Genomic DNA, 27995 nt, shown 5'->3' with positions numbered 1-27995 from the left:
GAAACCAGGCTCCACAGACTCCTTTGTGCCTTTTAGAACAACTGCCTCTTGACCGCCAGTGTCGTTTTTACGCAGAACATTATGTGGAGCTGCAGTAACTCACTTGCTCAGGTCTCTAATGTGAAGTTCTCAAGATAAATAGGCTTAACTCAGCAATATTTACACATACATAGAGGGATAAATATAAACAGTTTCTTGAAGATGCCACCCTAGATTGAGAAGTGGGCAAAGCCAGCCAATCAGCTGACCACAAACTGATCCCCTTTAAAAGCTTCTGTTTTCTAATTGACTTGGCTAATTACTTTTTATAACCTGGCCTGATTGTGAGCCTACCGTATCAGCAGAGCCTTAGGAGCAGACATGTGGAGTTACTTCTCCAGAGTTGTAGTCAGCCAGTTAGTCAACAAGAATTGATTGGCACCTACTATACATCAGGCATTGCTTTAGGGACTGGAGACACAGCACTGACAAAATACTTGACAATGAATTGACAATCCAGAGGCCAAAGACAGGCAACATAAACACATAATATTATACTTTTGCTTGGGTTCTTTCCCCCTCTTTCTGATGTCCTGCCTATTCAGAAATGAGACGACAACATCTCCTGGGAAGGAATACTTTTTCCCCTTCTCCTAGAAATGAATCATGATTGGTCTGGACATTTCTCTTTAACATTGATTAATTTAGGGCTAGTTAATAACTGTGACTCAGTTCTGCGATCTTAGGAAGAGTCTGCTTAGCACATTTGATAAAGATTCTCCTCCCTCCTAATAAAATGAAAGGCTTTCTTTTCTTCTTCCCTTTGGACATGTGTGGATGTAGTACTTGGAGCTGCAGCAGCCATCTTATACTCATGAGGTGCATCATCAGTGCTGCACTGAAGATGATGCATCAAACAGATGGAAGAGATGAGGTTTGCAATGATACTGTCAAGCTCTTGAACCAACCTTAGAGCCACTGACCTTTAGCATTATTGAGGAGTAAAATATAATCACTTTCTGCTGGGTATTTCTAACCTGCAGCCAGAAGTATTCTAACTAATATAGCAAGAACAGTGGACTTTATTGTTATTGCAATGGGAAGACAGTGGAGGGTTTTAGGTAGGAGCACGATACTTTGATTTGTGGTTCAGGTGATTTCTCCGGATGCCATTTGAAGAGTGGATCAGAGTGGAAGCAGGAGTGCAGTGAGGAACCTCTTACAGTAGTCCATGATTGAATAGGGCTGTAAAATGGGGACAAAATGAAATGCTCAGATTTTGGATTTACTGTGGAGATAATTTTCATAAGACTTGCTGATAGATTGATTTGGATGTGGAGTATAAGGAAAAGAGAAGACTAGAGGATGCCTCCTGGATTGGAGGCCTGAGAAAATGATAGATAATGGTGCTGTTTATGTCGAAGATTTGGAGAGGTGGGGTGTGGGGTCAATGGTCCTATTTTAGTAAAGTTAATTTTGAGGTGCTTATTAGATATCCGAGTAGATATATCCAGTAGGCAAATGTATAGACCAGTCTCGAGCTCAGGGCAGAGGTTTAGATCAAGATACAGTATAAAGTTTGGAGGCATCAGTGTTAGAAGGGACTAGATAAAATCACCTGGGAAGAGTATAGATGAAGAAGAGAAGGGAACCAAAGACGAAGCCTGGGGACTCTTCAGTGTTAGGAAAAGTGGCAGACGAGGCAGAGAGAGTAAAGGAGAAGGCAAGCAAAGGAATCTGAGAAGGGGAGGCCAGTGAGGGAGAAAGTAAACCAGGTAAGGGTGGTGGCACCAAAGCCCATAACAAAGTGTTCCTCGAATGAGTGTGGTCAACCATGCCAAGTGTGGCTAAGAGCAATGAGGGAGGAAAATTGATCATTTGCTTTAGGAAGACCTAGTCAATGTTTCTCAATCTTTAATAAGCATAGAGATCACCTGGGAATTATTAAAATCATATTTGGGAGCTGGGGAAAGGACTCTGAAATTCTCTGCTCTATTTTATTTTATTTTATTTTATTTTATTTTTTGAGACAAGGTCTCACTCTGTCACCCAGGCTGGAGTGCATTGGCACGATCTCAGCTGACTGTTGCCTTCACCTTCCAGGTTCAAGCCATCCTCCGACCTCAGCCTCCCAAGTAACTGGGACAATAGACATGTGCCATCAAGCCTGGCTAATTTTTTCTTTTTTTTTTTGGTAGAGATAGGGTCTCACCATGTGGCCCAGGCTGATCTTGAACACCTGAATTCAAGCAATCTGCCTGTCTGGTCCTCCCAGTGTTGGGATTACAGGCATAAGCCACCATGCCCAGCCTTCTCTGCTTTTCTAACAAGCTGCCAGATAATGCTGAATCTACTTGCCCTTTGACCACACTTTGCATATCTCAAAGATCTAGGTTGTTGGTGCCCTTGACAAGAAGTCAAGTTCCAGTGGAGTAGTGAAAGACAAAAGTCATACTGGAATGAGTTGGAGAGAGAATGAGAGTTTAGGGAGTGCAGACTGAAAATGAAAATGTGGACAGTTGTTGAGGGATCAAAAGATTTCTCTCCCTCTCTCTCTCTCTCTCTCTCTTTCTCTCCCCTGACACTTTAATGTGTTTGTTCGATTTGTATCTACGTGTGCCTGCACAAATTCATCCTCCTGGTCATGATCCCATGAGGTGATTGCTGTGATTCTTGAGGGAGGATCGGATTTTCCCTGTGCACCCCCAGTGCACCAGCCCTGGGGCTAAATCCTGGAGTGACCCTGGCATTAGACAGGCAGAGCATAGCTCATATAACCTTCAAGCTGACTTTGTGTGTTTGCCACACGACTGAAGGCATCACAGAGCCACTTAGTAGACTACTAATGATGACATTCCTTTCCAGAGGCCCTCTAAGCACAGTTATTTTTGTTACAGGGTATTTTATGAAAAATGCTACATATAAATTTGACATGCACAAACTATATATTGTTTATAAGACTATCTTATAGACTTTTTTTTAAATAAAGCACGTTATACCACTCACATTTCCCCAGTTACCAAGACTCTGGTGTCAGACTGCTTAAGTTAAAAATCCAGTTCTAAATGTTTATAAGCTGTGTAACCTTGAGCAAATTACTTAATTCTCCTAAATTTCAGTTTCTTCATCTTCCAAGGTTAAAAGTACTTAATATCTTTGTTGGGAGGATTAAGCAAGCTAATAAATATAAATACTTAGCGCAATAGCTGGCATATAGTGAAAGCTTTAATTATGTGTCTGTTATTACATCATCTAATGCATAAAGTATGAAATAGTCCAGGAATTGGACCTCTAATAAGTTATCAAATTTGATTGACTTTATAATAATTTTATGGAATGATCAGAAAAGAAATATTAATGATGGATACATTATCATTTTTAGCCTCAAATTGGCAAATGTAAAAACCAAGTATAATGGCCAAAATACTGCTAAATAGCAAGATAATTTCCAGTGCTGCTTTATTATATATTTTTTTAAGGTGTTCATTCCTGTTTTTTGGCATCCAGAGTCAAAATCAGAATCAGAATCCCAGAACTTTAAAGACAAACGCTCTTAGAGTCACCTCGTCTGACTCCTGCTGTATAAACATGGGACCAAGGCTGGTGAATTTGGGCAGCTCTCACAAGGTCACGTTACCCATAAAGAAATGAAAGAGTTGGAATTTAAATATAGGTCTCTGGATTCTTTAACCAACGTTCCTGGATCATATGAGTGATGAGATTAGCAGGGGAAATGTTTTAGGTTAAAGCATACAGAATGTCTTTGTGGCATCAGCCTGAGGTGTAGAGAGGCAGCTGGCCCACAGCAGGTACACACAGAGCAGTGTGGGGGTGGGACTGTAAACTCTTGACATCTGACCTCATCCTTGCAAACATTTTGCCCTTCCCTGTAGGCTCTGTTCTGATGCCCGTCTTGTCTCTCCAAGTTTTGTGGTTCCTCCTTCTGGTTTACAAAACATCTCCTTTCAATCACAGTGACTGCATGGGCCAGTTGTCTGTCTCTTTGGCATGGTTTCATGACTCTTTTTTTCAAACTCTCTCTTTTTTTTTAATTTAAAAGCTTTATTACATCATTTAGACTTGAAAGAAGTCACAATAGTTAACACACTTACATGTGTTCTGTATACCACCAACCAAAATGGATTGATTTCAGAATTGTTATTAATAAAAAATAAACATACTTACAGTGAAAATAAAAGCATGCTAGCAAGTTTGATAATTAAACTTTTATCTATAATTAGTATGGGGGAAGTGCCAATCTACAGGATTGCATATAAGACACGGTGTCATTAAGTTTAAAAAGTTCATAATTGAAGAACTTTGTTGTAATATATATGATCCATTTCTTACTACGGTTTTTTTCCTCCCCAAACTAAAAGTTTTAACCAATTTATGTAAAAAGCTCCATTTTCCCTTTATTGGAGGTAAAAGTAGAAAAAACTCTAAACTCTCCCTAGAACCATCTAAGTAATAGAGCTATTTAATGCTACAAATATGACTATAAAACTACAGAAATAAACCATTATAAAATTTGTGCTCTTTGTCCTCCAAAATGGCACAGGTTCCTAATGACACTCGCTCCATGGTGAGTTGGGTGGAATGTCCAGGGCCCCACAAATGTTTTCTGACCTCAGAAGGTTGAGCCTGGACACACGTGACTCACTCAAACCTGTTAAAGACCAAATTACCCACATAAAAATTGTTGAATAAGTCCAACCTAGAACTGCTAGGTTGGGTTTCATATGAGTGTCTATATCAGTAAACTATAGCAGGCATGGAAAATAGCCTTCATTTTCATGTGCTAGCTCCAAATGATTGCTAGTGGCTGCCCAGCCTACTCTGACTAGGATACTGGTCTGCGCAGGACCTTATCAGAAAGGAAAGAGTATGGAGGACGAAATGAACGAATGCTGTTTAGAAATGCCTGCCACAGGTCACCAACTGGAGAGTGGTGGCTCCTGGTGGCTTATTTTCAATCTCTAAATGGCTAATTGGAGCATTTTCTGGGACTTGCTTTGTAGATGTGTCCTTGGAGTGTTGAAGTTCTTCTCTAATACCCAACTGATACACTTTTACTTATCTACCTTTAAGGAGATAAAACCATATTTAGAGAATGTGAGAAGATCCAAGGAAGAGAAGAGGAAGGATTTTAAAATTTGCTGAGGGCTTATTGAGTCCCATATATTTTCGTGCATGCGATGGTTTTTTTTAGGTATGAAAAAAATGTCCAAACAGGAGGGAATGATTTGCCCTGACTCTGAAGCAGAGACTTTGGCAGGGGTCAAACGTCCCAGCTGTTGGAAGAAGAGGAGCTAGGGGTCAGGGAGCCTGCAGGCCCTGATATTTTTGGGTCACATTGTCACAGTTAAGTGTCAGAGAACCAGAAAGGCAACACTGAATAATGAGAGGAAATAATGGGAAGCTTATTAACATATTTTATAAAAATTAATAACTTTGACATTTCCCCACTGTTGTACAGTGCCTCAAGATCCCAGGTTCTGCCTTGTGCAAATAAGTGTTTCCCAAATCACTCAACTCCTTGCTCTGGTGGGCAACTCTGGAATCCTTATGAGCGGAGACGTCATCCCATGCGAGAACATTCGACAGTGTTAAAACGCGGGGTCTTGGGAGGCCAAGGCGGGCGGATCACGAGGTTAAGAGATGGAGACCATCCTGGCTAACACGGTGAAACCCCGTCTCTACTAAAAATACAAAAAATTAGCCGAGCATGGTGGCGGGCGCCTGTAGTCCCAGCTACTCGGGAGGCTGAGGCAGGAGAAGGGCGTGAACCTGGGAGGCGGAGCTTGCAGTGAACTGAGATCGCCCCACTGCACTCCAGTCTGGGCGACAGAGCGAACTCCATCTCAAAAACGAACAAACAAACAAAAAACGTGGGGTGTAGGACTAGTGACTTTTGTGTAGTTTTTATTCTGTAACTTTCTGATTTTAAAACACCAGGTAAATTCTAAAACCTCTAACTTCACTTTATTTTCTCAAAAATGAAAAACTCCATTGCATACTTTAAACCTCCATTGTATACTTTAAAGGTTGCAGTTACTCTGTACTAAAAGTGCTAACAGCCTCTTCAAAATATGTTTATGGCTGGAGGATGAAACTTAGCTTTACTGACTAGTTAACTCACGGCTTATTCTCTTTCGGATACAAATGAGGTCATTTCAACTTCATAATACAAATTTCACTGGCACCTGTTTGTGGAGGATCTTATGCTAAGTAACCACACAAGCACATACGCACATGCAAGTGCACTCATATACATGCATACATACATTTCTGGCAGCCCACTAGAGAGAGCTCACATGCATCCAGGAGTAAATCCCCAGCTGCCGTGTGGAGTTCCTGGGTATCACTGCTCTCTCTGCCTCCAGCAAGTGTCACCGGCTTCCCCAGGCAGAGCTGATGTTCTCTCCACACCCAGAAAGTGCTGCCACCTCTGTTGGCACTGTCACCATCACCAATGAGGCCATTCAGTCCTTGCTGAATGCTACCATCTCTTGCCATTGGTTTTGCTGCATCCTAGAAGGTACAGCAAGCTCCTGCCAGCCACTGCTGTCTTCCATGTGTCACCACTGTGGTTTCTCCCATCTCTTAAAAGACCCTGAAATCTGCTGGGAATGACAACTGGGCTCTTAAGGTAACCTATCTGCACTTTGTTTCTTGGTTAAACGGGGGATGCTGTCTCCCTGTTTTTTGGCCTTCCAATGTGTGAGAAGAACCCTAAAGTAGTTAGCTTATCCCCCCAAGACTTACCCACCATTTAATTACACATGTTTGATCTTTTGGTTTTTATTTACAGCACTGTCTCGGACTGGGTCCTAGACATGAGTCCACGTGACTGGGTTAAGGATAAATTTGATTTCAGGGACCAGAATCACTCTTCTCCAACAACCTTTGGCTTGATACTGGGTTTCGCAGAAGTTGCTAACAGTTCCCCAGAACTTTTTACCTCTTTTTTTTCCTATAGTAACAGATCCCCTCTCCCCCTGCCCCAGTTAGGTAGCTGGACAGATGTCATACAGCTAGAAACTGCATTTCCTGAGGATTCTTGTAATGAAATTTGACAATATGACCAAGTTTAGGTCAAAGGTTTCAAGCAGGACTGAAATACATTTTAGTGGTTCTGTTGAGGACCTAGGAGAAAGATATCTATCCTAAGGGAAGGAGGCTGCTATGACCCAGTATTTTAGTTTAAATGCAGACTGTGCTGATGTAACAAAGAGACTCAAAAATACACAATAGTATAAGATACATGCTTATGTTGGCTTGAAATGGTGACTGGATCCTAAAGAATTAGACGGGGGCTTCTCCATGTTTTTTTGCCCTTTGTGCAGGTTGGAAAAGAAAAAAAAAATCCAACATGGTAGTTATTTTTTGACTATGCACTACAGGGTGGCAAAGCTATTCAGTGGAAGAGACCTGGATATTTCAGTGACCTCATGGAGCGTGGCTAGTTTGTTACCCTGGACTGTCCATTTCTGGGCTGTTCTCTTTAATTCACACTATTGTATTTTTTGTTTGTTTGTTTTCTTTGTTATAGCAGCATAGCCTGTACTTTTGTTGGTCTTATACTTGGTTCTTTATTTCCTTAGGATGAGCTTTCTTCTAGGAGGCTTCTTAGGAAACATGAAAATGATCTTCTAATGGACCATTTTACTAACTCACTCAACATACCCAGACATGTCTCTAAACAGAGCAGAGATTCAAGATGTGCTCCCTGCTCCATTTTTGGGGTAAGCTTCTTCCAATTACTATCACAATATTTGTTGTGGCTGTTGTTCACTAAGCTTGAGAAAATTTCCTATCTATATTTGCAAATCTATTTTTCAAAAGGCTAGAAAATGTGTACCTTTAGGAATTATTTTATGTACTCTCTGACCTGTTGCCTAGGGCAGCTGTCAAGAAAAGACTTGAATTTTATGGAAATTACCAAAAGAAGAGTTTGTGCAGAGGATAACTGTGGTGGCTTTAACACAGGATCTTTTGGTGCCAGCTTTTTTTGAAGCCACCAAGGCTATGAAATGTGCAAAAGAGCCTAGATGAAGTAGTTCTCTGAGCTGCAGCCCTCCCAGGTGTTGTGTACATGACTGCAGGGAAGGTGAGCCTTTTCATTGTTGACGTGGAGAAAGATATAACGCAATCCGCCATGTTCAGGGGATGTGTGCATGTTAATTGAGTAATTTCTAGCCCACATGTTCCGGAAAGCAGAACTTTCCATGAAACTCTCTGGGGGTGAGGCATAAAAGAGTACACATTGGGTGCAGTGTACACTGCTCAGGTGATGGATACACCAAAATGTCAGAAGTCACCATTAAAAAACTTATTCTTGTAACCAAACACCACCTGTTCTCCCAAAAACCTGTTGAAATAAAATAAGAAAAAAACGAAAAAAAGACAAAACAAAATGACCATTAATATTTGAGTAGAGCTTATTCATTGATATTTTCATTGTCAGAACCCTTTGAGGTATATACTATGATTGCCACCAACTTAAGGATGCAGAATCAGAAACACACAGGAAAGAAGTCAAATACCTTTCCCAAGTCAGAGAGAGTATATGGCCTGAAAAAGAACCACATCCAAACTTCATTTCAAATTCCCTGCTCCTACCGGTACTCAACATGATCTCATTCTTGTTGCACCCCTCTCATCTTCCTCCTTATTTCTAAAAATGATTTGAAATCAGGATGATTATTGCTGATCCTGAAAAAGAAAGCAATTGCAAATAGATGGTTTTAAGTCGTGTTACATAGCAGAATGGAAGAGTAAAATGTAGTAAGTTCACCTAAGGGAAACATGCAGCAGTTAAACAATTAATATAGCAACATAGCAAGATTTGAACCACGCCATTGAGTGAAAAAAATGAGAGACAAGGTGAGTTCTATAGCATGATACCAGATATAGAAGTTAAGCAAACAAATACAAAAAACAATGTTGGTACCAAATTCCTATTGGAGCATATCTAGATAAAACATAATAGAGGAGATACCTGGGGAGGGCAGCAGGAGGAGAATGGAGATGTTGACAAGACCCTGTCATGAACGAATGAGTATGGCTAAACCTCTTTGCACTTCAAATTCGGAAGGGAAAAGATGCATAACAACATTGTTTCAAGACCAGGGATGGATCAACAGAACAAGTGAGTCAGGAAGCCACTGACTTGGCCAGATAAACCTCAGAGTCCCTTTTAATGTTACCTTTTTGTGTCCAGTGATTTTAATTCATTAGTTCATGCAATATTTATGTAATGCTTACCATATACATGGCAATATTCTCAGTGCCTGGGTACCTCAAAAAGCAAATCAGAATGACCCTTTGCCATTGTGGAGATTATAATCTAGTGAGAGGAGACAGATAACAAGCAGTAAACATAAAATTATGGTATATGAAAAAGGTGATAAATTCTAAAGGCAAAAAAATACAGGCAGAGGAAGATATTAGGAGTGCAGAGGAAGAGTGCCAGGGTGCAATTTATGATGGGGTGCTCGGGAGAGGACTTATTTTTAAAGGTGGTATTTGAGCAAATACTTGAAAAAGTAGGACGCTCTATATGAATAATTGGGAGAAGAATATTTCACGGGGAGGTTTCAGCCATGCAAAGTCCCAAGGCAAAGAAGGATATGCCTGGCATGTTCAAGGTATATACTATGATTACCACCAACTTAAGGACGCAGCATCAGAAACACACAGGAGTGAGTTCACATACCTTTCCCAATTCACAGAGAGAGTACATGGCCTGAAGAAGCACCACATCTAAATTTCATTCCAAAGGAGGTCTGCGAAGGAGGTCTGGGAATTTGGGGTTTTATCTGAGTCTGATAGGCGCCATCAGAGGGTTTTGAACAGAGAGGTAACATCACATGATTTACATTTTAAAAGGATCATTCTGACTGCTGTGTGAAACATAGCCTGGCAGATATGAAAGGAGGAAGACTAGTAGGAGGCAATTGAAGTGTCCAGGTGAGAGCTAGTTTAGACAAGAGTAGTAGCAGTGGAGATGTTAAGAGGTGGTCGCATTCTGAATGTTGTTTTGAAAGTGCAGTAGACCACCCCTTGTCCATGAGGCTATGTTTCAAGATGCCCCAGTTGATGAGAGAAACCACAGATAGTACTGAACCCTAGGTACACTATGATTTTTCCCACTCATACATACCTATGGTAAAGTTTAATTTGTAAGTTAGGTACAGTAAGATATCAGTAATAGCAACTAATTATAAAATAGAGCAACTAAGGAAAATCAGGGTTATTTGAACACGGCACTGTGATACTGTGACAACCAATCTACTGGCAGCTACTAAGTGACTAAGGGCAGCATAGACAAGGTGGGTGTGCTGGACAAAAGGATGATTCACATCCCTGGTGGGGTAGAGTGGACTGGTGCAAGGTTTCATCACTACTACTCAGGATGCACTACTCAGGATGGTGCACAAATGGAAACTTAGGAATTCTTTATTTATATAATTTTTTATTTAATATTTTTGGATCAAGGTTGACCACGGGTAACTGAAACCACAGAGAACCAAACCATAGCTACGGGGAACTATGGTAAACACAACATGAGGTCCCAATGGATTGGATGTGGGTGTGGGAGAAGAGAGGAGCCAGGGATGATGTTTTCAGTTGAACAACCGTAAGGAGGGAGTTGCCATGCCTGAAATGGGAGAGAAGACTGCAGGTTGCATAGATTTGGCTGGGGAGGGGCTGGGGCTGGGGTGGAGCTCACAGGTTAAGCTTTGGATGCGTTAAGTTGAGATGTCTGTTACACATTCAAGTAGAGATGTCAAATAGGCAATAGATTTATGATTCTGGAATTCAAGTAAGAGGTATAAAGATAAAAAGAGTTTGAAGAAATGAAACATTTCCAAGTCTTGCACTAAGAATGCCATACATGATATATATTAAGGATTTTGTGTCTGTTAATCCTGAGGATTTTGTATCTGGAGTGTGTACAGTAATCACAAATGTCATTGTCACCACCATGACTAAATCCCTGCTGTGTTAAAGGTACGTTGGAAAGTTTTCTGAGCATTTGAGTGTATGCCTGTGTTTTGGGCCTGCTCTGATGTACAACAGAGACCTATTTAGATTGCTCTCAGCAGACTGAGTAAGTTTGGGCAGAATGGATGATGGTATGTAGCCCAGTGGCTGTCACATACTGGCATCCCAAGATAAAAAAAGTCATAGTAGGAAATAATTTAAAGTCAGTTCCTCAGGTATGCAGAAATACAATTCACATTTTGCAACATTCAGTTGTATTTTTAGCTCCCAATTCACCTGAGGCCTGAAAAACAGTCTTAGTCCACTTACAGTAGATTCAGACACTTTTGGTTTAAAGTCAGTAAACTCTAGGTTTTCTCTTGTGCTTTCTTTCTGGGACAGCCTATATGTTCTGGCATGCATAGTCACATTGGGGTGGAGACAAGTATCTGGTGGGAATCTGTAACTGTCCATGTGCAGAGATGTGCATTGCTACATCTCTGCCTTTTTTTTTTTTTTTTTTTTTTTTGGAGGCAGAGTCTCGCTCTGTCACCCAGGCTGGAGTGCAGTGGCGCAATCTCAGCTCACTGCAAGCTCTGCCTCCCGGGTTTGCGCCATTCTCCTGCCTCAGCCTCCTGAGTAGCTGGGACGACAGGCGCCTGCCACTACACCTGGTTAATTTTTTGTATTTTTAGTAGAGACAGCATTTCACCACATTAGCCAGGATGGTCTCAATCTCCTGACCTCGTGATCCGCCCGCCACAGCCTCCCAAAGTGCTGGGATTACAGGTGTGAACCACTGCGCCTGGCCGCTACATCTCCTTCTTGATTGTCATCCTAGTTTCTCACAGGCCTCCGCTGGGATCTCTGCATCCACATCTGGTCTTCTGTCCACAAGCTTTTCTACTGTGGGATTTTCTTGTCAAGACTGTGACACTCCTTCAGGTGCACTGGTTCTTTCTCTTTCCCCGACTCCCTCCATCCCTCTCTTCCTCCCTCTATTGGTTCCTCAACTCTTACCTCTTGGCTTAATCGGAAGTGATGAGGGAGAGTAGATAGAGGAAAGCTTGACTGCTCTTTCAGCAACTCTGGGGGCCCAGGAAACATGTGGTGGGCTGTCCCTTTCTTCTGCAACATTTTTTGTGGCCTGCTTGCTCTATGTCTGCTGTTTGACACCTTGAAAGTATAAGAAGCCACTCTGGGTGATGCCCAACTCCTCCCTCCCTGCTTTATAGAAAGCAGAACATGGTTTCTATCATCTCCTCCTGGTCTTCAGTTTAACAGGGATATCATGCATTTCCCAGCAATGTCAATCCCCAGGACACAGTCCAAAATTAGTAGGCAATAGGGCCCATTCTCAGAAACTCAAACTAGGATCTTTCTTGTTTCCTTTCCTATTGTTTTTCGACTTGTCAGCTCAGAGATTTTGTTTTTCATTTCCCTCTATATGGTAGGAAATGGGCTAGACAATTATTTTTCTAAGCCTATAATTTATGCCAGGACTGAAGCGTCTTTTGTTTCTTCTCTCTTTCTTGCTGTGGCTACACTTCCTGGGTGGGGTAGAAACCGTGGTGTAAATCAAATGGATAAGGTGGAGAAGGGCAATACAAAGAAGAGGAAAGCAAAGACATTTTGGAGACAAATTTATGGATCTTCCCAACATCATTCAGCCACAGAATCTCTGGAGATCTGTGCTCAAATTTCAGCTTCACTGCTTCACCTCCAGGCTCCAGCTCAACCCTGCTCCAGACCTGGGCTTCTGACGTAAGAGAAGCAAAGTACAAGATGCATCAGACAGTGCACCCATCTGCAGGTCATCACCAGCCCCCAGGAAACCCAGGCAGGGCACCTCCTTCAAAATTTTAGTTTTCCTATTTATCAGACAGGCATGTGTATCTCAAGCATACACACATATGTTGGGGAGCATATGAGATGATGAGACTGTGGGGAAGGAGGTGGTGATCAGAGATAACTAAAAGAGCTCTGAACTCTTAATCAAAGGCTCTGAGGCCAAAAACCTGCTATGTGACTTTTTTCCACTCATTGACCCTCCTCTTCCTCAGTACCCTTTTCTGAACTATGAAGGGGGATAGTAGGCTCCCTTATCCACTTACTGGTTCAGTCATAAATTCAACATTTACTGGGCATCCCCTGTGTTCTATGCATTGTGCTAAGTGCTCTGTCACTATTGCAATGACTGCAGTTTCTTATAGTATCACTTCTGACAACTGCAATGACAACCACCATGAACTGGGCTCCTACAGGATGCCAGGCACTGTGCTGAGTGCTTCATCTATGTTATTGCATCCAATCCTTGGGAAGAGATTACTTCCATCTCTATTATGCTGTTGAGATAGAGAAAGTTTACGAGATTAAGGGACATAGTCAAGGTTTTCCAACTAGGAATAAGCATCAGTCAGGATTTGGACTCCAGCCTTTCTGTTCCTGAAACAAATGAATAAAAAAGATTCACTATCACAACATCATGTCCTTTGCAGCAGCATGGATGGAGCTGGAGGCACTTATTCTAAACAAATTAACACAGGAACAGAAAACCAAGTACCGCATGTTCTCACTTATAAGTGGGCGCTGAACATTGAGTTCTCATGGACCCAAAGAAGGAAACCAAAGACACCAGGGCCTACTTGAGGGTGGAAAGTGGGAGGAGGGTGAGGATCAAAAACTACCTATTGAGTACTATGCTTACTACTTGGGTGGTGAAATAATCTGTACACCAAGCCCTTGCATCATGCAATTTATCTATATAACAAACATGCACATGTACCCCTGAGCCTAAAATCAAAGTTAAAAAAGTCACTATCTTCCAATGTCTCATATTCTTGTTTCTTCTGATTTAAACATGCTATGATTCTACATAGATTTGAATGCATTATATGCACATCCAAACACACACACAGAATATTTCATGAAGTCATTTGTCGTTGCAATTTCAGAAATGAGTAAAATACTTAGGACAGTGGACACACAGGTGTGTCCTGTAAGTAAGGATGACTCTGTGAGGTCTTTGATCCATTATCTTACTTTCTGTAGTGCTCACAACCCCATTTCAGGGCTGGATTCCCATAGATGGGCAAATATTTGGTCCAGCCTTTGTTGCAACTGCACAGCTACCTATAGAGAAGGAAGAGTTGCCTTCTCTTTTCTCTTCCCACAACTGAGTGTCTCTTTCCTGAGTTCATCTGGGGCATAGTAGGAATGCTGCCAGAAATGCTACCCAACTGCACCTTTGGGTGCTAAGAGTGGTTTCCCATGTATGATGGAAACTGGAGATAGGGCATTGACTGCTCTGGACTGGGTGGTAAGAAACAGGGCTCCTCCAATCTTCCTATTTGGTGAATTAATCCTTTTTGTTCAAAAGATGCCTCAGACAAACAGGAGCTGTCATTTTGGAACACAGGGATTCAGGAAACACTTGGAAAAGTACTTGCCAGAAATTGCTCTTGAGTGACTTTATCTCAAAGAATTGCTGAGGCTGAGCTATTATCAAATTAAATGGCAGACCTCAACATATCCATGCTCCCAATAAACCACATTTATTACCTTACAAAAGTGACATTTTCTTTGACAGTGAAGTAGCATAGTTGTAAAGAAATAATTTTCCGTAACATTGTTAGTCACTGGCATGCAAAGTCATTCTCTGGCATCAAACTCAAATGATGTCTTCAATGATGAGTATCATCATAAAAAGATGGACTGGGCTCTGATACTATGGAGGAGGTTGAAGCAAGAGGAGGGAGGAGAAAAGGCATTTTCTGCAATCCTTCTATTATAGGAACTGAGATGAGAATCTGAATGGAAGGCCACACTGTACGGAGACTTACTCCAAGCATCCATCCCCATTCTATCCAGTTGAAATGAATAGCAGGGAAGGAATGAAACCTAGATTACCTTTACTAAGGGGAATTGGAATGGGAAAAATATTTACAACAAGTATTAGGTAGATTGCAAAAGTAATTGCGCTTTACCATTGAAAGTAATGGCAAAAATCGCAGTTACTTTTGCACCAACCTAATACAAATCTAGCTGCACAGACAATGCGCTTTTCTATTATCCTGTCCTCTCCCAGAAGATGCACAAGAGTAAGAAAGTCTGTACTACTTAACATTTGTGTAGCAGTTGAAATGTACAGTGTCTTTTCATGAATTGACCTATTTATGTCTCCCAATAGCCCTGTGAGTTAGAAATTATCATTCACGTCTTATAGAGAAGGAAACTGAAGCTCAGAGAAGGGAGTTAAATCCAATATTTTATAAAATCAGGGCTTGTGGAATCTAAAGTTTGGAAGGCACCTTAGAAGTGATCTAGTTGAAACTCTAGTCCAAATCAGTCTAATTTAGCTCAATTCCACTGGATTCAATAAACATTCATTTAGTACCTGGTTGTGCCTAACACTGTGTCAGACCCTGATATAAAAATAGGAATTGGTTCTGGCTTCTGTCCTGGAAGAGCATACTGGCAAGGGGGACAGCCTGGTAAACCACTTACTCTCACACTTGGAAGTAGATGATACCTGAAAGAGGTATGTGTGGTACAATCTGGGCAGGAGCCATTATTCACCTGGAAGGGCAGGTGCTGGGGAGAAGTAGTCTAGAGAGGTCCCAGGAGCTGAGCTCCTAAGGAGGAGGACCCTTTCTGTGGGACTGGGAAGGAAGGGCCGCTGGTCAGCAGGGCAGGACTGTGCAGGCAGAGGGAGCGGCATGGGCCCAGGACAAGGGATGCTCAGAGGAGCCTGGCAGTCTGCGGGGCTAGCGTGTGGCTTTGTGGGAGAAGGAGTGGTGAGGAAGCTGGAAAGGGAAATCAAGATGGGAATCTGAAGGATGTTGAGGACCACGTTATGTAATTCAGGTTCTCTCCTCTAGGAAATAGGGACCCACCAAAGACTTTTAAACGCAAGAGTACAGAAATAGTGATAATAATGATCCCAGGTAACATTTATTGAGCACTTACCACAGGCCAGACACTTTGCTAGATGCTTTACATGCAGTGGCACATTTAATCTTCTCAAAAACACTTTGAGGAAAGAACTGCTATGATCTCTGTCTTACAAATGTGGAAACCAGGGGTTAGGGAGCTGAAGTAGCCTTTTGTGGCAGAGTCAGGCTCTCCAGCTGTAACAGGCTTAGATGGTTGTGTTTATCAGAACGATCACTAAAAGCACTGTGAAAGGTCAGCTTCAATGGAGAAGGGGTTTATCCTGGCCCCAAATGTATTACTCAGGACTCATCGGGAGGCTTCTGAGCTGGGGAAGCAAATGCTCCTGGCCTTCCACACTTGCTCCCTTCCCCAGGAAGCTCAGGAGAGGAATGTGGCCCTAGTTACCCAAGCCATTTAGCTACTGCCTTCCACCTGTCCCGACCATGTTTACCCCCTCTCCCTCCCACATTTACACTCTTCATGAGTGACAGCTCTGAAACCCACCACCGTTGGTTCAATGGACTTTAGGGAAATCAAGGCTATTCAACCTAGAAAGTGGACAGCAAGCATGGTAGGGGTTACCTGTGGTCCAAGATAGGTTTGGAAAGGCAGGATGAGCAGAGAACAACATACCATTAGCACCTTGCAGAGTGGGCCCCAGAAATATTCTGATTCCATGTCAATTAAATGTGGGTAATCGTGAATATATGGGTTAAAGATATGAAAATGGCTGGACTGTAAATCAGTTTATTTAAATGCATTTTTGAGAGCAGAATATAGGCATATCATTAGCTTGTAAATGTGTCTAATAAGCTTGTCTTCACTAATATGCTAAAAAGGGTCTAATTAACTCTTTTCTCCTCCAGTTAGACAGTCGTGTGAGAATCCCTGATCACAATTCCACGCTATCTTTTTAGCATCAGCAAAGCAACACTAAAACAGCCCCTGTGACATCTATAAAAATGCTAGTTTATAATTAGGACGATCTTGGCTTTAACAATAATGTTGCAATTTGCAGTGATGGCTTCTGTTTCCCTTTCATTTTAATGTATTAGTCTACAATGCTCTGGAGATTTCTGGACAGACTAGCTTGTTTCCATTTCCAAAATTGCTAGCATTATATGCTTTAGGTTAAGGAAGAGGCAGCTGCGATTTGGTGGGAGTTTTTTGGGGGGAGTGGGAGGAATGTAAAGGCAAAAGAAACACTAATGAGAAAAGCCAAGTATAAGATCACCCATTTATTTTGTAACCCATCATCTGATGTGAGAGCCATGTTGTGGAGCCATAGGAATCCCAAAACAACAGAACCCTTGTGTTTCCCAGTGTTCTCCAGTACAGGAGTGGTTAGCCTCTTTCCATTAGGCTCCCAGAGGCCTGCACAAATCTGCCATGGATTCCACCAAGGAAGTTCAAAAAGGTGGACTTTTTTGCTCTGTCAAGCTTATAATTCTTTGTAGAGTCAGTTTAGATATTGAGACAAAATGCCCACATCACTATCAGAACCACATCACTAAGCCTGCCATGTCTCTTTTGTCATGCCTGGAACACATTTGTCCTTGTTGCTTAAAGCTACAGTTCTTAACACGGGGAAAGAATAGCCCATGGATAGGCTTCAGGAAATGTGTGGATACCCTGAAATAGAACGTAATGCTAAATGAACATCAGAATTCTCTGCAGAAGATTTTACCCACATCAAAATGCGTGTTACACCATTGAAGAAACTGACTGAGGAGACCTTAGGTGGGATTTGGGAATCTGTATTTTTTAAAAAGAACCTCCCTGGTAATTTTGATAATATATCTTTAACTGGGGAGAATGTTCATGATTTTTATCAGAACTTCAAAAAAATCTGTGACCCCAAGAAATTTAATAACCCCTTGTATGAAGTTTGGCATGCCAGGTGCTTTTTAATCTGACCTCATCTTTCTTTTTCAACACTGTTGTCCTATTGGGGGATTGGGGGACCTAATAAATAGCACCATTCTTTCCTAGCTGACAATTAAGAAATAAATGAGTAAGGTAGAAAGGAGATGAACATATTACCTTATTTTCTAAGTGGCTAATTGCAATGGACTGAACATTTTCAACAAATACATATGTTGAAATCCTAACTCCCAATGTGATAGTATTAGTAGGTAAGGTCTTTGGGAGGTAATCAGGTCATAAGGGTGGAGACTTTACAAATGAAATTGATGCCTTTATGAAAGGGACCATAGAGAGCTCATTCACCCTCTTTCTGCCATGTGAGGATTCGAGAAGTCAGCAGCATGCAACCCGGTAGAGAGTCCTCAGTAGAACTAACCGTGCTGAAATCCTGATCTCAGATTTCCAGCCTGCAGAACTGTGAGAAATAAAGATCTGTTGTTTGCAAGCCATTCAGTCTATATTACTTTGTTATAGCAGCCTGAACTAAGACATTAATATCGAAGAAGGTGGCATATAACTTCAGGCTAGTGGAGTAATTAATACTGAAACCACAAGTTTCTACCCACCTAGCCTTAGGTAGTGCTGGATGTAGGAGCAGAACCTGCTCCTGAAAGCTATGACATGGGTGAGCAGGGCAGCTCCTCTGTTGTCCCCAAGCAGTTGAATCCAAAGAGGAGGAAGGGCAGGTGCTGGAAAACACAGGCTAAACTTCTTCCCTAAACTGCACTGGGGTAGAATGAATGAAGGGATAAAGAGAGGCCAGGACTGTTACTCTAACGGAACTCTGTCTACATGGAGGCAAGCATCAGGAACAGTGATTACTCCTTGACTAAAATTTTCCATTATTTCTTAATAGGTCATGTGTTTCCCTGCCTCTGTATCCTGTTTAACATCTATCCTGTCTGAAATGCCCTTTCAGTGCTCATTTCAGCAGCATGTATACTAAAATTGGAACGATACAGAGAAGATTAGCATGGCCCCTGTTCAAGGATGAAATGTCCTCTCAATCATCATCATTTATCTGAATTTCATGTATCCTTGAAAACCAGGTGGAGTTTGACTTCCTCAGTTGAGTCTTCTCTGACTGCTGCTGTGGGTAAACGTTCCCTGTATCAGGAGCAGTCTGCTCGGAGTCCCCACAGCAGTTCTCCAAAGCCTGACTGACACCGACACTACCTGCGGGAGAGTTTACCCACACCAAAACCTTGGCCTCACTCTTGGAGAATCTGATCAGATCTTGAGCAGGGTTTAAGAATCTGTATTTTTAAAACATCTCCCAGGATAGTTCTAATAATCTGCCTTGTCCAGAAACCACCGTCCAGTCATTATTTGCATGACCCTTTTGACACTCACAGCCCTGGCTGCAAGAGGGGAGAAATGCATCTCACAAAGTAAAAGGATTACAAAAAGGTGCATAGGATATAGAGCACAGGGGAGCTTAGTTAGGATGGGCATCATGGAAAAGAGGCTTAAACATGGGTGAGGAGACAGTGGTGCCAATTGTGGGGAAGTAGTGGGGATAACCTCCAGCAATTTCTCTGCAGCCAAAAGTGACCTCAGATGTCAAGGGGGCATAAGAGTTATATGACCATTATCTGTAAAGGAGTGTGATCATAATACCTTTGTAGAGTTGTTGGGTGAATTAAGTAAGCAAAGTATACAAAGTCTATAATGCACCTAGCATAGTTCCCAAAATATGGAAGATACAGCAGTCCCTCTTTGTTCATGGTTTCACTTTTTGTGGTTTCAGTTACCTGTGGTCAACTGCAGTCTAAAAATATTAAATAAAAAATTCCGGAAACAAACTATTTGTAAGTTTAAAATTGCATGCTGTCCTCAGTACCATGATGAAATATTGCTCCATGCCACCTGGGACATGAGCGATCCTTTTTTCCAGTGTATTTATGCTCAGTGTGATACCTGCCCATCATGATATAGGAATAAACAGTGTATATAGGGTTAGTACAATCTGCAGCTTTAAGCATCCACTAGGGGTCTTTGAACTTATTCTTTGCCGATATTGGGGGACTACTGTACAGTGAATACAACTTGGAATGTCATTGTAACCCAGATTTAATTTTGTGCCTATAATACTTGCCTGTGGAAAGAAAATGGGACAAGTAATAACAAAATCACACATGGACAGAAGAAATACTGACATTCTCATTTTGTTCATATATTGATTTTTGCTGACTTCCATTAGTTCATTGTGCTTTCTTTTAGCTTTTTGAGCGTATTTAAAACAGTTGTTTTAAAGTCTTTTTCTATAAGTCAAATGTCTGTGATTCTTCAGAGATGATTTCTGCCAATTTATTTTCTTCCTTTGAACAAGCTATGTTTTCCTGTTTCTCTGTATGCCTTGTAATTGTTGTTGAAAATTGGTTATTTGGAAAAACAGCTCTGTGGATCTATGGTCTGTAGTCTCTTGCAGCTTTCATGAGCAGCCCTGCCACTTCTCACTTAAGTTTCAAGCAGGGTGAGACAGAGAACCATCCTTCATGGAGCTCCCAGATACGTTGGAACATTGCAATTCAGGTCTTCTCTGCTCTTCTGATTCAAAGAAGGGAATGGGGAACTGGGTTGCCCCTCCTCTAGGCCCAGTGTACCATGCTAGGGAGGGTGTAGGAGGAGGGCAAGTGAATTACCATGAATTTGCCTGATATTTTGAAGTAGCTTTTCCTTGATTAAATATTTGCTTGGTTGCTGTAGACTTTTGACTGTTTTCAGAGCTCCTTAAGGTTATTTTAGCCAGTTTCTGTTTGTTTTTGATGTTTCCCTGAGGAAATGAGGGATGGACTATCCTAGTCCACCATTTTTATATCAGTTCTTCTTGGTCATTCCTTTTAGTTATCTATCTTTCAGGATGTCACTACTGGTTTTTTAAAAAAAAGTAGGATTACAGACATAATATTTTAGAGAATAATACAATTATTGAATTGATGGAATAAGAATGGACTTCAGAAACCATTTTGCCCAAATCTTTTTTTCTTTTTCTTTGGTGAGGAAGTGAAGCCTTCCTTCTGGAAAGGGAAAGAGACTTTTCTGAAGTCACACAATCGTGAGTGGCAGATGGGAGCCTCAAACCAAGATTTTCTAACTGAATGTCCAGTGGGATCAGCGGAAGAAATACATGTGACCCTGGAGACTGTCCAGTAGGCAGGATTTAGCGATGCAGCCAGGATTTAATGATGTTAGCACTGCTCTCATCCTGCGTGCCTTGTGCCCTTCCCCATCCTGCACACCCTTTTCCTCTTCTGGGACAGTAGCGATCATTTCCAGTTCTTCATGTCAATTAAAGCAGTGCTGACATGGCCGCTCAGACAGGAAGTGCTGCAGCTGTGTTTCTCTTCTCTTCTTATAGGTATTGCCTTTGGAAGTTCCCCAGCAACTGTCTGAGAGTGCTGCTGATATTAGCGAAGACAGAGTGGAGAGTGATCCTGCACCATTATCTCAGGACATGCAGACTTTTATTAGGTGACTGTTGTAGCTAATGGGCCCAAAGACTTTAAAGCTTCATAGAACCTGAGATAGAGATTGGACAGGTCCTTTTAGAAAGCTGTTCAGGTGACCTAAAAAGTTGATTTAAGAACATTTTTCACTGACGTTATTTTCCCCTAAAATTATATGTTCTATATCTTGCTTTTGCACTCACTCTATTATCAATAGTAGTATTAGTGAAAGTGGTGGCAGTAGTAGCAATAGCAGTAATGCTTCTTGGCTATGTAGTAGATGTTGTGAGGATCAGTAGTCCTGGGGAATCTTACAAAACTAAGGACCTGTTCTTCCAAAAAGTATAGATACAAATAAACATACAATTATGAGACTGCAAGAATTTTACAAGCCTCCTAAAATCTAGACCTCAGATTGAGACACCCCTGTGGACAGATGATACCGTTAGCTTATTTGCCATGCTGTTGTGGATAAGCCAGTTTGTCTGGTTTCTATTTTCGCACATGTTAAAATGGGAATAGACAGTGTATTCATAGTTGGAAAGAACAAGGTTAACAGCAGAGGACTGGGCCTGGTGTAGCATCAGCCTGGAGTGAGCAGGTGTAGGACACAGGAAAAAAGGAGAAACAGAACCTGAATATGAGGGGATCCTGCAAGAAGGCAGGTGACAGGCAACAGGCTGGCATGAGAGAGGCCCACCCTCAGGAATCAGCGGAGGATGGGGAGATTAGCAGATTCCAGTAGCCAGGGTATTTGAGAAGTAGACGATTTTTTAGTTTCTAGCTGAAAGACCAGTAGTCAGCACCACGTAGATTTGAATAGCTGGCAGTTAGTCAATGAGTAGCAGGAAGTGAATCCCCAGGCTGGAGATCAGGGACGGAACTGCCATCCCTGGGGAGGTAACCCAGGGTAACAGTGCAAGAGGAAGTGAAATGTAGCCAAGGCCTGGGAGAAATAGGCACCAAGAACCATCTAGCCACAAGAAATGGAACTCATATTGGGGCTGAGACATGGGACAAAGCAGGCCACCCATAGAAACCAGACAGACGAAAGACAGGCACCAGTGGTTCACAAAAGGATACAATTAGTCAGTATAGATGTTAAAATGTCAGACCTCAATATTAATCAAGTAACCGCAAATTAAAACAAGATACCATATTTTGCTTATTAAACTAGTAGTAATTTTTTAAGCTAAAAGACCATTCATGTTAGTTACGGTAAGTTAGTTAGTAAGAAATGGGTACACACTCAATGCTGAGCACTTTGATGAGTGCAATTTTTCCTAATTTGGAAAAAAAGCCAAAAACTTGCACAGATTTTGGCTCAATGTTTTCACTCTGAGAAATTTATACAGACAAACGTTTAAGAATGTGTACATACATTTAGCTACAAGAATGCTAATGGCAGAGAAATCAGATGTCCAACAAAAAGCAACTGATTAATGAATTATACAATATCCATATATTGGCAGATAATGAATAAGTATAGTTGATGATGTATAATTATATTTATTGGCATGGAAAGAAAAGAATCTGGTTACAAATGGGTACATTTAGTATGTTCCTGACACATAGTATACTCTTAATAAAAATGTGATTTATTGATATAGGAAGAAGAACATAGGCCAAAATGTCAATAATTATTACCTCTGATTAGTGGATAATGGAAACTTTTTTCTTGTCTTTTCTTTTACCTATTTTCTTACTTTTCCACCAATGAGCAAGCATTATTCGTATAACACAGAAAAAGTAAAAGTTACTTTTTAAAAGTACAGATTATTAACTGAATGCCACCTTTACCAGCAGTCTAGGGAATATTAACTAGCATGCCCTGATCTGCAAGTCAGGCTTAGATGACCTCCCCAAAGCCTAGGCTGCAAGACCACTAGGCCGGGAGGCAGGCATCGTGGGTCTGTGCTCCTCCCATCCTGCTCCCCTCTCCAGGCTCCACTATTCTATAAAAAGCTAAGTCACTGTCAGACCAGTGGTCAGATCCCAAACGCCAGGCCTCGTTTAGAGAAACCTTTCTCAAGCACCTTATATTTGCTAATTACATAAATACCAAATACTGAAAGCTCCACAAGGACAGATTAGGTCTGTCTTGTCTGTTGTATTATCTTCAGTGCCTATAGCACAGTGTTTGGCACATAACAGAAGCTTGATAAAAAGTAGAGTAACTGATATAGTGTAAATGTTTTTAAATAAGGTGAAGAAAGAGGAAAGGAAATAAAACTAGATTCCATGAGTGAGTACCCTATATACACCAGGCACTATTTTAGGAATTTTTCATGACATGAGAGTTAGTATAGACCAGTGGTCAAAGATGCAAGCTCTGATACTCAGGATGCCTCGGGCTGAATTTTGGTTCTACTGACTACCTCGGTGACTCCGAGAAAGCTGTTTAACTCTCTAAGCCTACATTTTCTCATAAGTAAAATGGAAACGTCGTGCCCAGACTCCAAGACATGGCCTCCAATAAGCCATGCCTCCTGGTATTACTGCCCTGGTACAGTTCCCACCCACCTTCCCACTCTGCTGGCCTGTGACCCAGTTGAATAAACAGAAGGAAACCAAATATGATCTTCTGGGAATTCAGAACCTAGGCATTAAAAGGCTTGATAGACACTGCTTTTGTGCTTTTGAGGACCCTTAGCTGCCTTGTAAGAAGTCTATCCTGGAGACACCATGTGAAAAGACCACGAGGAGAAGTAAAGCCCTGAGACCATGTGGAGAGAGGGACCCAGTTTTTCTAACATTTTCACTGAGCCCTCGTGACTTCAGTCCTAACTGCATCTGATTGCACCACATAAGAGACCCCAAGAAAGGCCAGCAGAAGAACCCCAGTTGAGCCCCATCAACTCACAGAACTAGATGAGATCAAAAAATTGTTATTTTAAGTCATCAAATTTTGGAGTGGATTATAACACAAGAACAATAGTTTTTACTTTGTAGATAAAATACAATCATGCACATAAAGCACCTGCATCCATTAATTATTTGGTCTTTGCAAACAATTCTGCAAAGTGGGAATCGACTTTTCCATTTGCACGATGAGGAGTCTGAAATGGAAGGGAGAAGTAGAGGATGGGCATGCTGGCTCCTACTTGGAACCCAAGCACTTTTTGTTCCAGCTATGCAGGATGCTGAGGCAGGAGGAGGACCTGAGCCTGGGAGGTCCAGGCTTCAGTGAGCAATGCTTGCACCACTGCACTCCAGCCTGAGCGAGACTCTATCTCAAAAAAAAAAGTGTTGGGGGAGGGTTAGAGACAGTATTATTCAAGGGACCAAGTCAATCTCACTCTGAAAACGTATTTTCCTTACTTCATAGCCATCTCTCTAGAAAAAGAGAAGTAGCAACTTGCCGCAAAGTCTTAGGAACCCAAGTCTATTTTTCCACATCAAATCATTTTAGTAATAAATAACAAGAGGAATGAAGGCTATGTGAACTGAAGAGTGTGCTCTCAAGATGGAGCTGGTTGCTGTGGAGATGGCTGTGATATCTCAAGCTGATGATGATTTCAGCTGGGGAAATGAGCCACAGGAGTGGATGCACCAGGAAGCACCGACGCTCTTTCTCCTAATGCAATATAATGAGGGAAGTTAAACTACATGAAAATAGGGATGGAGTATTTTCTAAAGATAATGCTTCCCGGCATCTCCACAGCGCTCTAGAGAACACCATCAGCTGGCAGAATGAGAACAGCAGTAAGTGCCATTCAGTGTTAATTACATTTAAATGTAAATCTAAAGGCATCGGGCACAGACAAGTCATTTTTAATAACATTTCATCCTGGGCTATTAAAATTTTTATTTGTCATCATCTAATTGATTTGTGTCCATTTCAATTATTTGTTTTCTTTATGCTCATCTCTTCCCTGGGCCAGTGGGAACAGGCAGCCAGAAACTTTCATGTCCTCCCTCCACTGTGTTCATTCTCATCAACACCTGCCATCCCGAATATCTGATAATGTACCTTTTCAAAGCAGTTCACCTCCTGCCTGCTCCCTGACCAGAGAAACTAGCTTTGTGTGATGCTAAGCAATCCCTCAGCCCTTCTCAACCCAACTCAAAAATCATCCTAGGAAGGCTACCTGGAGGAACTTTTTTAGTATATTTCACCTAACTAGTGAACATGTCTATTTTGTCTTATTAGGTATCTACAAGCTCTTTAGGCAAAGGTGTGCTTACCGCCTTTTATCTCAGCTGCTTCTCATAATGTACCCATCCCCACAACACACACACCCTACAGCACTGCTGTCAACTCAGTGCTAGCTCCTCTCATCAAAAGTTGCTCATCATGTATCCCATTCTTTCAAGTCTCCTATGAGGAGCCAAGGGTGATAATGGATTAGTTAATTAATAAAATAAAGCACTGCTAATGTGTTAGTTTTCTCATGCATGACCCTGGCCAGATAATGATATACTGTAAATTAAATAAAAATGCACATATCGGCCAAGGTGGGTGGATCTCCTGAAGTCAGGAGTTTGAGACCAGCCTGGCCAACATGGCAAAACCCTGTCTGTACTAAAAATACAAAAATTAGCCGGACGTGGTGGCAGGTGCCTGTAATCCCAGCTACTCAGGAGTCTGAGGCAGGAGTATCACTTCAACCTGGAGGCTGAGGCAGGAGAATCGCTTAAACCTGGTGGGGGGTGAAGGTTGCAGTGAGCCGAGATCACACCACTTCACTCCAGCCTGGGCGAAGAAGTGAAACTCAGTCAAAAAAAAATAAAAGTGTACGTCTCCTTAAGACAAAAATGGAGTTAATGGAGAAAGTAAGGCACAATATATCCAACTAGAAGGGTAGATAATTTGAAATAGGGACAGTTTTCCGGACCCTTAAATCATATTAGGAAGTCAGTTGCCTATTTTTCCCAGGCCTTTGAATACTAGGTTTGAAATAACTTTGTTTTGTAGATATGGTGGTGGTGAATGTTGTAATTGGGTTCTCTATGGCTCCCAACCCACCGTCCATATAATGAAAGGCAGATGGGAGATGTTATTCAGTTGACATGGGGCTTCGGGACAAGTACAGGGTAGAGGCAGCAGCAGAGGCAGAAGGGAGGAAAGGTTTCCCTCCCATATTCGAGTGTGCTTACGTTTTCCCCCTCACACTCCCCCAGACCATCCTTCGTTCGCAGACAACGTGCTCATGCCTTTGAATGCCTCCATCTCTATGCATGCTGCTTTTTCCACAGCGGTATGAATCAGAACAGACATGGCTTCCAAAGAGCCAAAGGGAATGGCATTCACCCATCACTGCAGGGACAGGCACTGGAGGCTCCAGCAGTTGACAATATGTTTGTAACAGATCACTGGGCAATTTTCCAGTCTGATACTTCCACTCTGCCTGTGTCCTCCAAAGCACAAGGTATCAGGAAAGTTGGCAGTCTAGCGTGACGAAGGCTTTGAAACACAACCCCCATTACACACCACACGCTGGAAGGCATCCAAGCTGCAGTACCCCGTTGAATTCATTTGCAAGTCTCTGAGTCCCAGGTTAATTGTACCAAACAATGGCCCTGACCCATCAGTACAAAAAGACAACTGGCAGGCTTGGAAGCGTCTGTTCATTTAACTCACCCCTCTAAGTGTCAAGGTACTTACACAGGCATGTGCGCAGGTGGTGAGCACAGGAATACATACAGCTGATGCATATTAACACATATGTGTACCTTTATAGATAGCTACCTGCACATGTACACATATATTCACACACACACACGCACACACATGCACACACGAACCAAACTAAATAAATCATCCATCAGACTGGCTCTTAAGTCAAGCCGACTGGACTTGGTCTTAGTGTGCTCCCAGAGCCAGAGCGCAGCTCTGCAATGCTCTGAGAAGGAAACACATTCTAGCCACTGGATAGTTACCTGAGCCTAAATTCCATTTCCAAGTACAGCCTCGCCACTTAACTTTAAAAGTCAGCAAGTTCATGTCCCAGCCATGAAACAAAGGTTTTTCACAGCTGCCTAACGGGGCACATGCCTGACCTGTCCGTGAGGCTGTGGCCCCTCCTACCCCACTTCAGGGAGAGGCCAGAGGTCCCACCCTAGCTCCCTCTGCTCTGCAGCTCTGCTTCCTGTCCCTTAGCTCTCCCATCCCCTGACTCTCATTGGTCACTTGGCTAATGAGCATCTGTCCACTCTTGCATCCCCTCCTGTTATTCCAGGTATAGGTCCAGCGGGCAAAGCTGCCATACACGAACTTGGTGAGGCTGCCAAATGCCTATTCACACACACCTGAAGGCTTCTGGCTGTGCCACCACCACACATAAACTGTGCCACACATAAACTAGTGTAGCAGGAGAGCGAGGAGCTTAAGAACAAGGACATTAGGGAGAAACTGATGTGGATTTGAATTGCCACTATTTAGCTATGTGTCCTTAGACATGCTCTCTCTGACCTTCAGTTTCCTCAGCTATAAAATGTGGATGAATAAAACCTACCTTCAGCTTCCTCAACTTCCTCAATAACCCTTATAAGGTTATTGTGAGGCTTAAGTATGTCATGAGCTTAGCCCTGTTCCAGGTATTAAGGGGTCAGTAAGTGTTAAACATCACCACTAACATTTTCATCATCGTTGTTCTCATCATCACTTCATGCTCTTCAGCAGGAGAAAGTACTGTGTCCTCATCATGACCCTTGTTGGCGCCTACCACTTGTTCATTTTTGTCCTGCAACTTCAGCTGTCCCAAGTAGGGA

The sequence above is a fragment of the Colobus angolensis genome, unplaced genomic scaffold (genome assembly GCF_000951035.1).
Source record: "Colobus angolensis palliatus isolate OR3802 unplaced genomic scaffold, Cang.pa_1.0 Scaffold126, whole genome shotgun sequence".
NCBI classification, from domain to species: domain Eukaryota; kingdom Metazoa; phylum Chordata; class Mammalia; order Primates; family Cercopithecidae; genus Colobus; species Colobus angolensis.
Note: the sequence above shows the minus strand (reverse complement) of the source record.